At 43.7% G+C, this 15645-nt stretch overlaps 1 long non-coding RNA gene across 1 annotated transcript; it reads right to left on the bottom strand.

Annotated features, from left to right (window-relative positions):
- Positions 1 to 5072: 5072 nt before the first annotated feature.
- On the bottom strand, positions 5073 to 15264 carry LOC128140177 (uncharacterized). Its single transcript, XR_008234638.1, has 3 exons — positions 15154 to 15264; positions 5702 to 5785; positions 5073 to 5326 (listed from the first exon to the last, which is right to left on the bottom strand). It is a non-coding gene; the product is annotated as an uncharacterized LOC128140177 (long non-coding RNA).
- Between the last annotated feature and the right edge of the window lie 381 nt (positions 15265 to 15645).

The following is a 15645-nucleotide window of genomic DNA, read 5'->3' as shown; positions in this document are numbered from 1 at the left end:
TACACAACACGTCTTTTACACGTCTTTTACACAACACGTCTTTTACACAACACGTCTTTTACACAACACGTCTTTTACACAACACGTCTTTTACACGTCTTTTACACTACACGTCTTTTACACAACACGTCTTTTACACTACACGTCTTTTACACAACACGTCTTTTACACTACACGTCTTTTACACGTCTTTTACACTACACGTCTTTTACACGTCTTTTACACTACACGTCTTTTACACGTCTTTTACACTACACGTCTTTTACACGTCTTTTACACTACACGTCTTTTACACGTCTTTTACACTACACGTCTTTTACACGTCTTTTACACTACACGTCTTTTACACGTCTTTTACACTACACGTCTTTTACACGTCTTTTACACAACACGTCTTTTACACGTCTTTTACACTACACGTCTTTTACACGTCTTTTACACAACACGTCTTTTACACGTCTTTTACACGTCTTTTACACTACACGTCTTTTACACGTCTTTTACACAACACGTCTTTTACACAACACGTCTTTTACACAACACGTCTTTTACACTACACGTCTTTTACACAACACGTCTTTTACACTACACGTCTTTTACACTACACGTCTTTTACACAACACGTCTTTTACACAACACGTCTTTTACACGTCTTTTACACAACACGTCTTTTACACGTCTTTTACACTACACGTCTTTTACACTACACGTCTTTTACACTACACGTCTTTTACACTACACGTCTTTTACACTACACGTCTTTTACACTACACGTCTTTTACACTACACGTCTTTTACACTACACGTCTTTTACACTACACGTCTTTTACACAACACGTCTTTTACACAACACGTCTTTTACACAACACGTCTTTTACACAACACGTCTTTTACACTACACGTCTTTTACACTACACGTCTTTTACACTACACGTCTTTTACACTACACGTCTTTTACACTACACGTCTTTTACACTACACGTCTTTTACACTACACGTCTTTTACACAACACGTCTTTTACACTACACGTCTTTTACACTACACGTCTTTTACACTACACGTCTTTTACACTACACGTCTTTTACACTACACGTCTTTTACACTACACGTCTTTTACACTACACGTCTTTTACACTACACGTCTTTTACACAACACGTCTTTTACACAACACGTCTTTTACACAACACGTCTTTTACACTACACGTCTTTTACACTACACGTCTTTTACACAACACGTCTTTTACACTACACGTCTTTTACACTACACGTCTTTTACACAACACGTCTTTTACACTACACGTCTTTTACACTACACGTCTTTTACACTACACGTCTTTTACACTACACGTCTTTTACACTACACGTCTTTTACACTACACGTCTTTTACACAACACACTTTTCAAACAGCAACTTTAAAATTTTACAATACTTTTACAATACAGTTTTACAGTAGCAACCCTAAAGCTTCACAGCACATGTTTTTTACACCACAGGTTTTTCAGCACGTGTTTTTTACACCACAGGTTTTTCAGCACGTGTTTTTTACACCACAGGTTTTTCAGCACGTGTTTTTACACCACGGGTTTTTCAGCACGTGTTTTTTACACCACGGGTTTTTCAGCACGTGTTTTTTACACCACGGGTTTTTCAGCACGTGTTTTTTACACCACAGGTTTTTCAGCACGTGTTTTTTACACCACAGGTTTTTCAGCACGTGTTTTTACACCACAGGTTTACAACAGCAACTTCAAAGCTTTACAATAGTCTTACAGTACAGTTTTAGAGTAGCAACCCTAAACCTTCACAACACGTTTTTTTACAACACGTTTTTTACAACACGGTTTTACAACAGCAACTTCAATGTTTTACAATAGTTTTACAATACAGCTTCACAACACGGTTTTACAATACCGTTTTAAGGTAGCAACCCTAAAGCTTCACAACGCGGTTTTACACCACGCGGTTTTACACCAGCAACTACAAAGTTTTACAATGCAGTTTTACACCACGGTTTTACAACTCAGCTTTACAATACCGTTTTAAGGTAGCAACCCTAAAGCTTCACCACGCCGTTTCTTCACCACGCCGTTTCTTCACCACACAATTATTTACGACTCAGTTTTACAACAGCAACTCCAATGTTTTACAATACTTTTACAATACAGTTTTACAACTCGGTTTTACAATACAGTTTTACAGTAGCAACCCTAAAGTTTTACAATACCGTGTTTCAATACAGTTTTAGAGTAGCTACCATAAAGCTTCACAACACTTGTTTTTACACTACGTGTTTTTGTCAACACGTTTTCCACAACGCAGTTTTTTGTCAACACAGTTTTACAAGAGCAACTTCAAAGTTTTACAATACCATTTCTCAATACAGTTTTAGAGTAGCAACCCTAAAGTTTCACGTTTTTTTACAACACGTTTTTTTGCAACGCAGTTTTTTTACAACATGGTTTTTACAACACAGTTTTGCAACAGCAACTTCAAGGTTTTACAATAGGTTTGCAACACGGTTTTACAATACTGTTTTACAGTAGCTACCCTAAAGCTTCACAACGCAGTTGGTTGTTGTTTCCAACGCATTTTTCTACAACGCGTTTTTCTACAACACAGTTTTAGAGTAGCAACTAAAGTTTTACAATACCGTGTTTCAATACAGTTTTACGGTAGCTACCATAAAGCTTCACAACACTTGTTTTTACACCACGTTTTTAAAACAAAGTTATTTACAGCACCATTTTGTCAACGCGTGGTTTTTGCAACGCGCGCTTCTTTTTACAACGCAGTTATTTCCAACGCGTGGTTTTTGCAACGCGCGCTTCTTTTTACAACGCAGTTATTTCCAACACATTGTTTTTACAACGCGCGGTTCTTTTTACAACGCGCGGTTCTTTTTACAACGCAGTTATTTCCAACACATTGTTTTTACAACAGCAACTTCAAAGTTTTACAATAGTTTTACAATTCAGTTTTACAGTAGCACCCCTAAACCTTCACAACACGGTTTTTTACAACACGGTTTTACAACAGCAACTTCAAAGTTTTATAATGGTTTTCGCAACACGGGTTTTAGAGTAGCAACCCTGAAGTTTTACAATAGCTTTACACAACAACAACTCAGCTTTACAGTAGCAACCCTAAAGCTTCACAACACGTTCCTCTACAACACACACGTTCCTCTACAACACACACGTTCCTCTACAACACGAACTACTTTCCCAACCCCCCACTTAATGACACATACCACAGTGTTATGCTTACCCGCTCATTCCAGAGTCAGAACCTACGACCATCATCACTCATGGTACCTGAGATAGCAAGACACACAAAATTAGCATAGCACTCGTGAGAAGTCACCAGCCCCATACTCTTCCTCCCTAATCCACAGCTCACCTCAAACGCTCATCCAATTCCAAAGGTGGCCTGCACAGCGCGTCCAAAACAAAAGGGAAAAGCTTAAACCAAACTGCCCCATCATACTTCGATATACAACACCAACCCAGCCCACAACCACCTCACCTTCTCAGACTGCTCATCGGCCTGTGGCTTCGCCCCTCCAAGGCTGCGTGCGCCACCTGCAAAAAGCAAAGCAGAAGACGCATGCCGAGACACCGCCCGAAACCTCAGCCCGCCCGCACCGATTCCCAACTCCCTCTCCTTTACCTTGGCCGCTCAACCACCCCACCTCTGCCATCGACAGCTTGCCACGTTGAAGCCTCCATACCACCTGCAAAAAACAAATAACAAGGGATGCTGCCAACTTCACCAACAATACACCACCTCCAAAGGAACTGTTGCTTCAACCCAGTAGTCATGGCTCAACTTGCCAAGTCACCTCCGGTGCTGACAGCCCGCTCCGCTCATTCCTTCGCACCTTCAAAATATAAAAAAAGTAAAAACCCTATCACCTAATCATAGAGCCACCGGCCGCATCGTCCCTCTGACTCCACTCACAGACCCACCTCCTTACGGCGCTCCGCTGCCTTTCCCCGTCGCTCTCTGGCACGCATCTTGTCCCTTCGCACCTAAAAAAAAAACCATATTGAACAAGTCACCTGGATGCAGAGCAAGAGCTTAACAACTCCAGAGGTCTTGATTCCATCTACAAAGACCATCTGGAGTCCAACTACAGCCTGCCATCTTAAAATGAAAACAAAACAAAAAAAAAACCCACGCCAACCAAAAAAAAACCAGGGCAAAACTTTAAGCCCATCACGTGCAAGACTTAACACCTTAGAGATTCAAATCCACTTCACTACCCCTCAACAGCCCCTGCCACACGGCTCCAATCGTCTCCGTAAAACACTATCGGCACGGCTGTCCACACAGCCCACCGACGCCTACTTGAGCTGAGATGACTGTACGACCCTCACCTAAACAGTCTAGGCACATCGTTTCACCTATAGACTCTTATCGCTGTTCCACCTACCCCTGACTCTACATCCCCGGGCAGAGCAGCTCCAAGCCAAACACACCCATGCGCAGAACCTCGCCACGTGGAACGCTACCAACGAGGCGATTCAAAGAGAGAAAAAACTCTCAGCAAAAAGAATGACCCCCGGACGGGAGGCGCCATCGGGCAAGATGACCTACGGGGCCGCCACCGTGAGGCCAGGAGGCTCTACGGCAGACCCCGAGGAGAGGAGTCGAACGTAACACCCCGTTACAAGACGGCACTGTCAAAACCCAGATGACGGATGTGCCAGAAGCCTGGCGTCAAGACCTAAGGACATCAGGATGCGGGGAAGAAGTCCCAGTCCGAGAAAACGGATGGCTAGAGAGCGGGGCTGCCGACGCAGAAGAGGACCGACCGGAACCCGCCGAGACCGATCCACGCTTTAGAGCTCCGAACGCAAGAAAAGAAGCACCCGATTAGCACCGGGCCGATGAGTACGGGCATTCGAGACCCTAGGGACGGCGCCCAAAGCGCATGCCACGCTCCTCCGGCGCAAAGCGCGACGAGGACATCGAGACCCGAGGAAGGTCGAAGGCACAGAAGACAGACTACGCAAACTACACACCACTGCGGACACAGGTCGGAACTGCCCTGCCCGGCACACGCAGGTCTCGCGCTGAAAAGCAACCCGCTCCCTTTGCCTGCCTAAAGGGGACTGCTTTGGGACAGCCCTCTCTCCTGCGCTAACTTTAAAACCCCTCCCTCCCTGCAATTCCCAGCTTTGTCCCTTCCTCCCAGCCTCTCCCCAGCCCTGGTCCCTCAACGTAGCTTTCAGAGGGCCGAGGGGCTGAGTCCATCCTCCACAAAAACCACACAGGCTAACTGGGATGTTCCTCAAGGTGACACATTGGTCTTCAACATCTGCAATAGAACAAGCACAGAAAAAAAATAAACCAGAAAAGGGAGTAAGCATCCCGCCAGCCAACGCCAACTACTTCCCCAACTCCCCCCTCCTCACAAGCGCCACCGTGTTCACTTCCCCGCTCATTCCAGAATCAGACCCTGCAGCCATCGTCACTCGTGGTACCTAAGGTACCAAGACACACCAAATTAGCATGGCGCTCGTGAGAAGTCATCGGCCCCACGCTCCTCCTCGCTAATCCACAGCTCTCCTCAAACGCTCATCCAATTCAAAGATAGCCCACACAGCGCCTCCAAAACAGAAGGTAAATGCTTAACCGAGCAGCCGCATAATACTTTGCTGTTCAACACTGACCCGACCGACAACCGCCTCACCTTCTCGGACCGCTCACTGGCATGCAGCTTTGCAGGAGACCTTATAGCAGACTTCATGGTATGTAAAGGGTGCCTATAAGAAACCTGGAGAGACTCTTTTTACAAGGGTGTACAGCAATAGGACAAGGTGGTAACAACTTTAGTCCTAAAGAGGGTACATTTAGTTTAGGTGTTAGGAAGAAGTTTCTCACTATGGGTGGCGAGGCACTGGAACGGGTTGCCCGGAGAACCTGCGGATGCACCCTCCCTGGAAGCATTCGAGACCAGGTCAGATGGGGCTTTGAGCAACCTGGTCTTGCAGAAGGTGTCACTACCCATTGCTGGGGGGTTGGAACCAGAGGATCTTTATGGTCCCTTCCAACCCAAACCATTCTATGACATCCAAATTCAACTGCAAAACTCATCTGAGAAAGGCTGGTGAACCCTCCTCCCTTTCCCCATCAGTCCCAAAACTTTAGAAACCCCTTTTCTTCTTCTCAACTGTCAGGAAAGCAACCCCACTGCTTCCTGACACCTCCTGCCCTCCATTTGCACCCCTGAACCCCCTTCAGTGGCTACTCCTCAGGAGCCGCTCTTCTGAGCCACATCCCAAATTCTGGGGGCACCTCCTAACCTACAACTTCCCAGAGACTCTGAGCTCTGCCACATGTCCACAAAATAAAGTTAAGTCCTAAGGCTTATAATCCACGAGGGGCTTGCCACAAGCTGCAAAGGTTCTAGGGACAACATGGCATTCTGTGGGCAATGAGGAAAGGTGACGAGGCATCCCAGGGCCTGAAAGGCACTGTGCCTCCTGGCCCTTCTGCTTTCTTCAGAAATACTAAAACTCCATATACAGATGCATATAAGATGTTCACTCTAACCCCTGCTAAACAACGTCATCATCGGTCCCGTTAAGAGAGATATCAGCAACTTACACAGCATACAGCAGAACTGGTGAAAAAAACAAGGTTCCGTTTTCAATAAAGTTGGGAATTCCAGGAAAACACAATGCATGAAGAATTAAAAAAAAAAAAAAAAGCATACTATTAAACCCTCTTTCTACCCCTGAACACTCAAAACAAAATTACTGACCTGAAAAAAAGAGAGGAAAAAAAAAAGCTGCATACAAGTGTTACTTTCTACTACACATGCTGCTGAACCTTGACTGGTCCTGAAGCTCTTACCTCAGGCAGACACCTCTTCCCAAAGGGCTGAGCCAGCTCAAAAGCTGCAAAGGACTCAAGGAAGAGCTGAGCACCAACACCAGAGAAACCCAGGAGCACAATGAACTCCCTCAGCAGAGGCTGTGGCTCAAATACCCTAACCCTCCGCCCACCACCCTTAGCACAATCCCCTGGGAAAGGGGAAGGGCAAACCACCAGAAGGTATGAAGTCAGCTGGAGGAGCAGCAGGAGTGTTCTCACCTGCCTTAAATTTACAGCAAGCAAAGCCCTGAACAGAGAAAGTAACCCCTGCAGGAAATGACACTACTTGCTCCTGTACTACAGCTACACCTATTGCATCAGCAATGTGACCGGGTAGAGAATTAAACTTAATTTTTCTGGGGTGTAGATAGAAAACAATAGATGTCCTTCTAAACTATGTAAGAAACTAGCTCATTAAATGCAATGACAATGTTGTTATCAAAATTGATGTGCTTTAGTTTCCTATAAAAAAGCCAAAACACTCTGGGGTTATGCTTCATTTCTAGCAAGACTGTGCATACCACCTAACTTCTACCAGAACTACCTTCTGGATAGGGATGAATCAAAAAGCAGAATTAGATCCCTTAAGAATTCCATCTCCAAAATATCTCTGGTTGCAAAGTAAATTATTTACTGTGAATAGCCAATGATTCAGAGTCCCCCTGAGCGTGTCTCCAACTGACTCCCTTAACAGAGGTACAAGAGTCCCAAAGTGCAAAAGACACCAAAAAAACATGGAAATACACGGGGGGGACCAGGCAGCAGCCATGCCCCAAAGGGACAGGCTGGGGGGGTGGGGCAACAACACCCCCTGCAGTCATGCAGCAAAGGGTCGGCAGCAGCCACGCCCCCCGCAGTTTACGTGGGGACAGCAGCCACAAATGACACCGAGAAAACATGGAACTTCAGGGATACCCGGTGGGTGGGGGGAAGGGGGTGACACCCCCACCAATCGGCATGGGAAAAAACTCGCATGGAAGGTGGGTTAGATGGATAGTTTGGGGTGGAAAGATACGTGCGCAAGAACATGCACAGGCTGGGGGGGGCATGCATGAGGTTTACCTTCACCAGGGGCTCCACCCACGTAATCCACAGTAGGTAAACTCGTCTGGGATAATCTGCAACAGCAATTCCACTCTGGGTTCTTGACCCAACGCCAGATAATCCACACTGCCTGCCCCATGGAGGGGGTGCTTCCCACAGGATGGGGCATCTGCTGAGCATCACCACACCCTTACGACAACACATCTGAAAAATTAAAATCACAAATTGTATTTCAGCATATTAAAAAAATAACACCAAATGAGTAGAAGAATTCCAGCAAAGGGAGAGGCTAGCAGGTGCCCTAATTAGGACTCAAGCTAAACAGGTCAGCTCACAATACGACACATCCTTTAGAAGGTAGACTGATGAAAACTGGTTTGCTGCTAGATAACTGTATAAGTGAGATTTGATAAATGATCGTATATTAACATTATGGTTGAAACAGTAGACAACGGGTAGCTGGGGACATAATTACAAAAGTGTAGTCAAGTGATTAACTAGTAATTATTCATAAGTTTTGCAGTTCTTTGCTCTTATGACTAGATGGTCCTGTACACTAGATGAGAACAATGCTGAAACTGACCACATGTGATTGAAACTGCATTAAGCTTCAAGATCAAAGAACAAGGACAAGAATAAAGACTTCAAGGACAGCCAACAGGAACTTCAAATGGGTCGGTGGTCGTAAAAGCAGCCCTTTGCCTCAAATGGATCCTTCATTGCGTATGATAGGATGTAGGCAGTACTAAGATAATCAGTTGCAATCATTTTTATGTATATGTATACTAATCTGATTAATATGCAATTAGTTATTCTATATAACCTGTTTGTGCTAAAGCTGTGGTATGCACACTAGGTGGAAATATCCCCCGTGCATCCAGCGCTGCAATAAAGAATGCCTGCTTTCTAAAACTCCAAAACAAGTCTTAGAGAGTTTCTTTGACCGGCTTTTCAGTATCAGAGAGGTGCAATTGCAACAAAATGAGTCCAAAGGGGGCTTACAGGGCTAAAAGTGTGCTGCAGGGAAAATCTAAGACCTCGGGAGACATTGTGACAGTAGCAGAGGGCTTCTGAGAGGGACAGGCAAAAGAAGGCTCGAGGCCATGATGAAGAAGTCCAGAAGGGATTTGAATAGACTACAGGTGTCCTCAGGGGACTAGGGACTGAACAGAGGTATGCTAGCTAGCATAGAGGACAACGTGAGCATTCTGGAGATGAAAGATGGCATCAGGAAAGGTTCTCAGGGAGGGAGAAGGGTGCAAAGTGCACAACAGAGCCAAAAGAGGGCTGTGGGGCACAAGGATGGCCTCAGGAGGCATGATGATGGGAGAAGAAGGGTGCTGAGAGTGAAAGACAGAAGGCAGCTCTGGGACACAATGCAAAACTCAAGAAGGTGTCCCAGCAATGTACAGATGTCCTCAGGGGATGAGCGACAGAATGGAGACATCCAAGATGGCAGTGAATAAGGTAAGAGTGCTCTGGGGCACAATGAAAGCCTCAGGAAGAATTGTCTCTGAATACGAAAGAAACAAAGCCTGCTACAGAACTCAAGGATAGCGATGGAACAGAAGGATGCTCGCAGGAAGCATTGTGACAGAAATAGAGGGGTGCTGAGGTAGACAGAGACACAGAAGAAGGCTCGAGGGCACAAAGATACTCGGGAGGAGATTTGAACACGGTACAGGTATCATGAGGGAGACTGACCCACTGGAGGCAAGCGAGATGGAAGAGAGGACAAAAAGACTGCTCTGAGGAAGAGGCAACGTTCTGACAAACCAAGGGGGGTGCAAATTACACCCAGAGATAAAAGCATGCCGAGGAGACCCTCTAAAGCCTGAGGATGAACCAAGAAAAGAGCCCCCCAAAAAATAAAAGTAGACATAGAAAGAAAATTTAAAAAAAATAAACGGGTACAAGGCACAGGAGAAAAATTTAAAAATAGGGACAGAAAACTACATAAAAGTAGACATAGAAAAGAAATTCAAGAAGGAAGGCATTAAAGGAGGAAAAAAATTTAAAAATAGGGACAACAAACTAAGTAAATGGAGACATAAAGAAAATTCTAAAATTGACAACCTACCCAACTGTTGTGGTTTAACCCCAGCCAGCAACTAAGCAGCCGCTCGCTCGCTCCCACCACCACCCAGTGGGTTAGGGGAGAGAATCGAGGGGAAAAAAAAAAAAGTAAAACTTGTGGTTTGATATAAAGACAGTTTAATAGGACAGAAATGAAGATAATAATAAAATAATTGGAGATAATAATATACAAAACAAGCGATGTGCAATGCAATTGCTCACCGCTCACCTACCGATGCCCAGTTAGTTCCCAAGCAGCGATCTGGGGCCCCTGCTCCCCACCCCCAGCCAACTCCCCCCAGTTTATATACTGTGCATGACATCATAAGGTACGGAATATCCCTTTGGCCAGTTTAGGTCAGCTGTCCTGGCTGTGTCCCCTCCCAACTTCTTGTGCCCCTCCAGCCTTCTTGCTGGCTGGGCATGAGAAGCTGAAAAATACTTGACTTGTTTTAAATACTACTTAGCAACAACTGAAAACACCAGTGTGGTATTGTCGTGGTTTCAGCCCAGCCGGTAACAAAGGACCACGCAGCCGCTCACTCACTCCTCCCACCCCCTCCGGTGGGATAGGGAGGAGACGGAGGAGAGAAAAGAAAAAAAAACTGGAACCTCGAGGGTTGAGATAAGGGCAGTTTACTGGGACAAACAACAACGGTACTAATGAAAGAATATACAAAAAGTGTGATGCACAGTGCAGCTGCTCACCACCCGGAACACGACGCTCCACCACTTCCCCCACCGAAAGTCCAGAGCGCTCCCCCCGGCCCGCTCCCCATTTATATACCAAGCATGATGTCACATGGTATGGAATAGCTCCTTGGCTAGTTCAGGTCAGCTGCCCCGGCTATGCCCCCCCACCTCCCAGGTTCCTGTAAAAATTAACTCTATCCCAGCTGAACCCAGGACAGTTATCAACATTCTTCTCAAAATAAATCCAAACCATAACACTATACCAGCTACTAGAAAGAAAATTAACTCTGTCCCAGCCAAAATCAGGACACCAACAGACAAGAAAGAATTAAAAAGTAGGGACAGGAGGTAGATAAAAGCAGATGTAGAGAAAAAAAAAATTAAAGCGCAACAAGATTAAGAAAATAAAGGAAAAAAAAATGGGAACATCAAACTAAAACAAAATTTTAAAAGTGACAGCATTTTTAAATTACACAGCACAGACTAGAATAAAATATAAAGACAGTGAACTGGATAAAAGTAGATAAAAAAATAAAAGCAACAGGACACAGGAAATAAAAAAATAGGGTTAGACATCTTGATAAAAGTGGACATAGAAAATTTTAAAAGTCATAACATAGAGAACAGATAGGAAAAAAGGAAACAATAGAGACAGAAAAATACATAAAAGTGAACAAAGAAACAAAATTCAAAAGTGAAGGCATTAAGAGAGGAAAAAATTTTAAAATAGCAAAAACCCCTAAATAGACGGTGTGAGAGGCTGAAAGAGTTAATGTCTCAAACATCATGGTGGGGCAAGTTCTGCTTAACAACAAACTCTGCATAACAAGGAACCCTGCATAGCAAGGAACCACAGGTGAAAAGAAGCGGATCAGCACCCATCAGCAACAGGAGGGGAAGGGCATGCCAGAGGGTGCACAGCTCCCTGTTCTGATAATGCTGTTCTGATATGCTGAGCAGGACAGCTCACCATGCATGACAAAAGATCACATCTGCAGGGAAGGGGAAGTTACCCCCCAAACGACCCCCAAGTCCCAAAGGCTCACACACCACTCACTCATGACACCTAATTAACCTAACAAGTTTGAGTGCCTGCCCGAAGGAGGGGCAAGGACGATAAAAGCACACAAACTGAAGCCCCAGGTGTGCAAGTCCAGCAGGACTGGACCCCTCAGTTGACTGAACCAATGCTGCACCCAGGACTGGTGAAATCTTCCTCTTCTCTCTGTCTTGTTTCTCTCTTTCTTTTTCCTTTTCTATAATCCCTACATTTTATCCCTGTAAACATAAACCGTCGACCAAGTCTGGGACTAGGAGTGAATCCAGCTGCCCCCAGGCTCCTCTGTGAGAAGGAGTCTAGAAAGCAAAGGGGTCTGCTCTGAACCTCGTGACTCGACCGGAGGGCTCTCCTTCTTGTCTTCCCTGAACCGATCCCAAAATAAGCAAGGCCTGTAGTATATGTTTGGTGATGTAGGGTTAGCACAGGTTACACAGTTTACTGATGTAGTTTCATGCCAATTTTTGTGGTGAGCGAATAAAGTTGAGTTTTGTGAGTTAAAGGATCCCTAGTGTCGTTTCACTTTAATCCTGACCTGGGAACCGGCAAACCTGAGTTGTCATCCTGAGAAAGTGAGATGTGACAGACGAAGGCATAGAAAGAAAATTTTAAAAGCAACTGAGTATGGGACATACTAGAATGGATTAAAAAATAAAGACAGCAAACTGGCTAAAAATAGACGAGGAAAGAAAATTTAAAAGAGATGGGGTACAGGACAGACAGGAAAATTTAAAAAAAGGGAGTGACATCTTGATAAAAGTAGACATAGAACAGAAATTTTAAAAGTGACAGATACAGTAAACAGGAAAAAATTAAAAATAGGGACAGAAAACAAGATAAAAGTACACCTAGAAAAAAAGATTTGAAAAGTAAAAGAATTATGAGAGAAAAAATTGAAAAATAGGGACAGTGAACTACATAAAAGTAGACATAGAAAATTTTAAAAGCAATGCAGTTCATGACACAGGAAAGAATTAAAAAATAGAAACAGTTACTGGATAAAAGAAGACATAGAAAGACCATTTTAAAAGCACAGCATTAAGGAATTAAAGGGAAAAAAATAGGGACAGCAAACTAAAACAGACAGGAAATTTTAAAAGCAATGGAGTCTAAGACAAAGGAAAAAATTTTAAAATATTGATAGGCTGAAAAAGAGAGAGATACATAGAAAGTAAATTTTAAAAGTGATGCGGTATAGGACAGACAGGAAAGAATTAAAAACCAGTAATATGCAGCATCATAAAAGTAGACATAGAAGGAAAATTTAAAAAGTGATGGGGTACAGGACAGGAAAGAATTAAAAAATAGAGACAGAACTGGTTAACAGAGATAGAAAATTTTAAAAAGTGATGGGAATAAGGAAAAATGGAAAAGAATGAAAAATAGGGACAGCGAACTAAAGAAATAAAGATGTAGAACCAAAATCTAAAAAGCAACAGGCTACAGGACAGACAAGAAAGTATTAAACAATAGTGACAGCACACTAAATAGAGAAATAGAAAGGAAATGTAAAAGTGATGGAGTGCAAGACAGCGGAAAAATTAAAAAACAAAGTGAACTGGATAAAAGGTGACACAGAAAGAAAATTTTAACAGTGACAGCATTAAAGAAAGGCTAGGAAAAAAAATAAAAAATAAGGATAGGGTGAATAAGAGAGAGACACAGAGAAAGAAAATGTAAGAAGTGACAGGGTACACGACAGCCAGGAAAGAATCAAAAAGCTGTGATACACTGCTTGATAAAAGTAGACATAGAAGGAAAATTTAAAAAATTATGGCATACAGGACAGGAAAGATATTTAAAAATAGGGAGAGAAAAATAGATAAATAGAGAGATGGAAAGAAAATTTTTAAAACAATGAGGTGCAAGACAGAGATGAAAAAACTAAAAATATATAGACAGTTGAACTGTATAAAACTAGCCATAGAAAGAAAATTTAAAAAGCAACTGCTTACAGGACATACAGGAAAGAATTAAAAAATAGGGACAGCAAACAAACAGACGCAGAAAGAAAATGTTAAAAGTGAGATGGTACAGGACAGAGGATAAAATTAAAAAACAAAGACAGTGAATAGGTTAAAGTAGGCATAGAAAGCAAATTGGAAAAAAGTGACAGGTGTCATGGTTTAACCCCAGCTGGCAACTAAGCACCACCCAGCCGCTTGCTCACTGCCCCCCTGCAGTGGGATGGGGGAGAAAAACCAGAAAAAAAGTAAAACTCACAGGTTGAGATAAAGCCAGTTTAATAGGTAAAGCAGAAGCCACGCGCACAAGCAAAGCAAGACAAGGAATTCATTCCTTGAAGCGTCCCGCCAGCAGGCGGGTGTTCAGCCATCTCCAGGAAAGCAGGGCTCCATCATGCGTAACGGTTATGTGGGAAGACAAATGCCATCGCTCTGAATGTCCCCCCTTTCTTCTCCTTCCCCCAGCTTTATATGCTGAGCATGACATCGTATGGTCTGGAACAGCCCTCGGGTCAGTTGGGGTCAGCTGTCCCAGCTGTGTCCCCTCCCAGCTCCTTGTTCAGCCCCAGCCTGCTCACTGGTGGGGCAGGGTGGGAAGCAGAACAGCCCTTGACTCTGAGCAAGCACTGCTCAACAATAACAAAAACATCCCTGTGTTATCAACACTGTTTTCAGCACAACTCCAAAACGTAGCCCCATACTAGCTACTGGGAGGAAAATCAACTCTATCCCAGCCCAAACCAGCACAACAGGGTACATGACAGAGACAAAAGAATTAAAAAATAGGGACAGCTAACTAAACAAACAGACATAGGAAGAAAATTTAAAAGGTGATGGGCTACATGACAGACGGGAATAACTTAAAGACAGTGAATAGGTTAAAGTAGACATAGAAAGAAAAAGTAAAAAGCAACGGGGTACACAATAGTGAGGAAAGAATTAAAAAACAGTGATACACAGCTCGACAGAAGTAGACATAGAAGGAAAATTTAAGAAGTGATTGGGTACAGGACAGAAAAAATTTTAAAAATAGCCACAGTGAACTAAAACTGAGAAATATAAAGGAAATTTAAAAGTATCACAGGGGCACAGGACAGAGAGATAAAAAATAAAGACAGTAAACTGGATAAAAGTAGACATAGAAAGCAAATTTTCAAAGCAACAGGGTACACAACAGACAGGAAATAATTAAAAAATAGCAATAGGCAGCTTCATAAATGTAGATGTAGCATCGTGGTTTAACCCTGGCTGGCAACTAAGTACCATACAGCTGCTCACTTACTCCCTCCTACAGTGGGATAGGGGGAGAATCAGGAGGGTAAATGTGAGAAACTCATGGGTTGATATAAAAAGTTTAATAATTAAAAAGACTTTTTTTTAAAAGTTGTAACAGAAAAAAAAAACCACCAGCAAATGAAAACATTTGCTTACCACCAACTGACCGATGCCCAGCCAGTCTCAAGCAACTGGGTACAGGACAAAGAGGGAAGAATTAAAATATAGGGTCAGGGAGACAGAGAGGGGAAAACATAGAAATTAAATTTTAAAAGTAATGGGGTACAAGGCGGTGCAGAAAAAAAAAAAACAGGGAGAAGCAGCTGGTTAGAGAGAGGCATATTAAACATTTAAAAGGCAACAGGGTACTGGGCAGAGTTGACAGAAGAATAACAAGTTTTGAGGAGCCATACACGTAGGTGGGCAGGCAGAGAGGGAGACGGAGGAAGGGAGGCAGAGGTGGGCCAGGATGTAGAGGAGAGGATGTGCGACTCACCACGGCTCCTGGTGCCGGCAGGAGACCTTCACTGCCCCGACGTTTCTCTCTCTGCCTCTGCCCCTTCCTCCTCCCCAGTGCCGGCTGCCTGACCCTCACCCACTCGGCAGCACGCAGCGGACGCCTCAATGCTCCTCATCCACAAGGCTTCC

This window comes from Harpia harpyja, chromosome 3 (assembly GCF_026419915.1).
Source record: "Harpia harpyja isolate bHarHar1 chromosome 3, bHarHar1 primary haplotype, whole genome shotgun sequence".
NCBI lineage: Eukaryota > Metazoa > Chordata > Aves > Accipitriformes > Accipitridae > Harpia > Harpia harpyja.
Note: the sequence above shows the minus strand (reverse complement) of the source record. Positions and strands in the feature narration are given on the sequence as shown.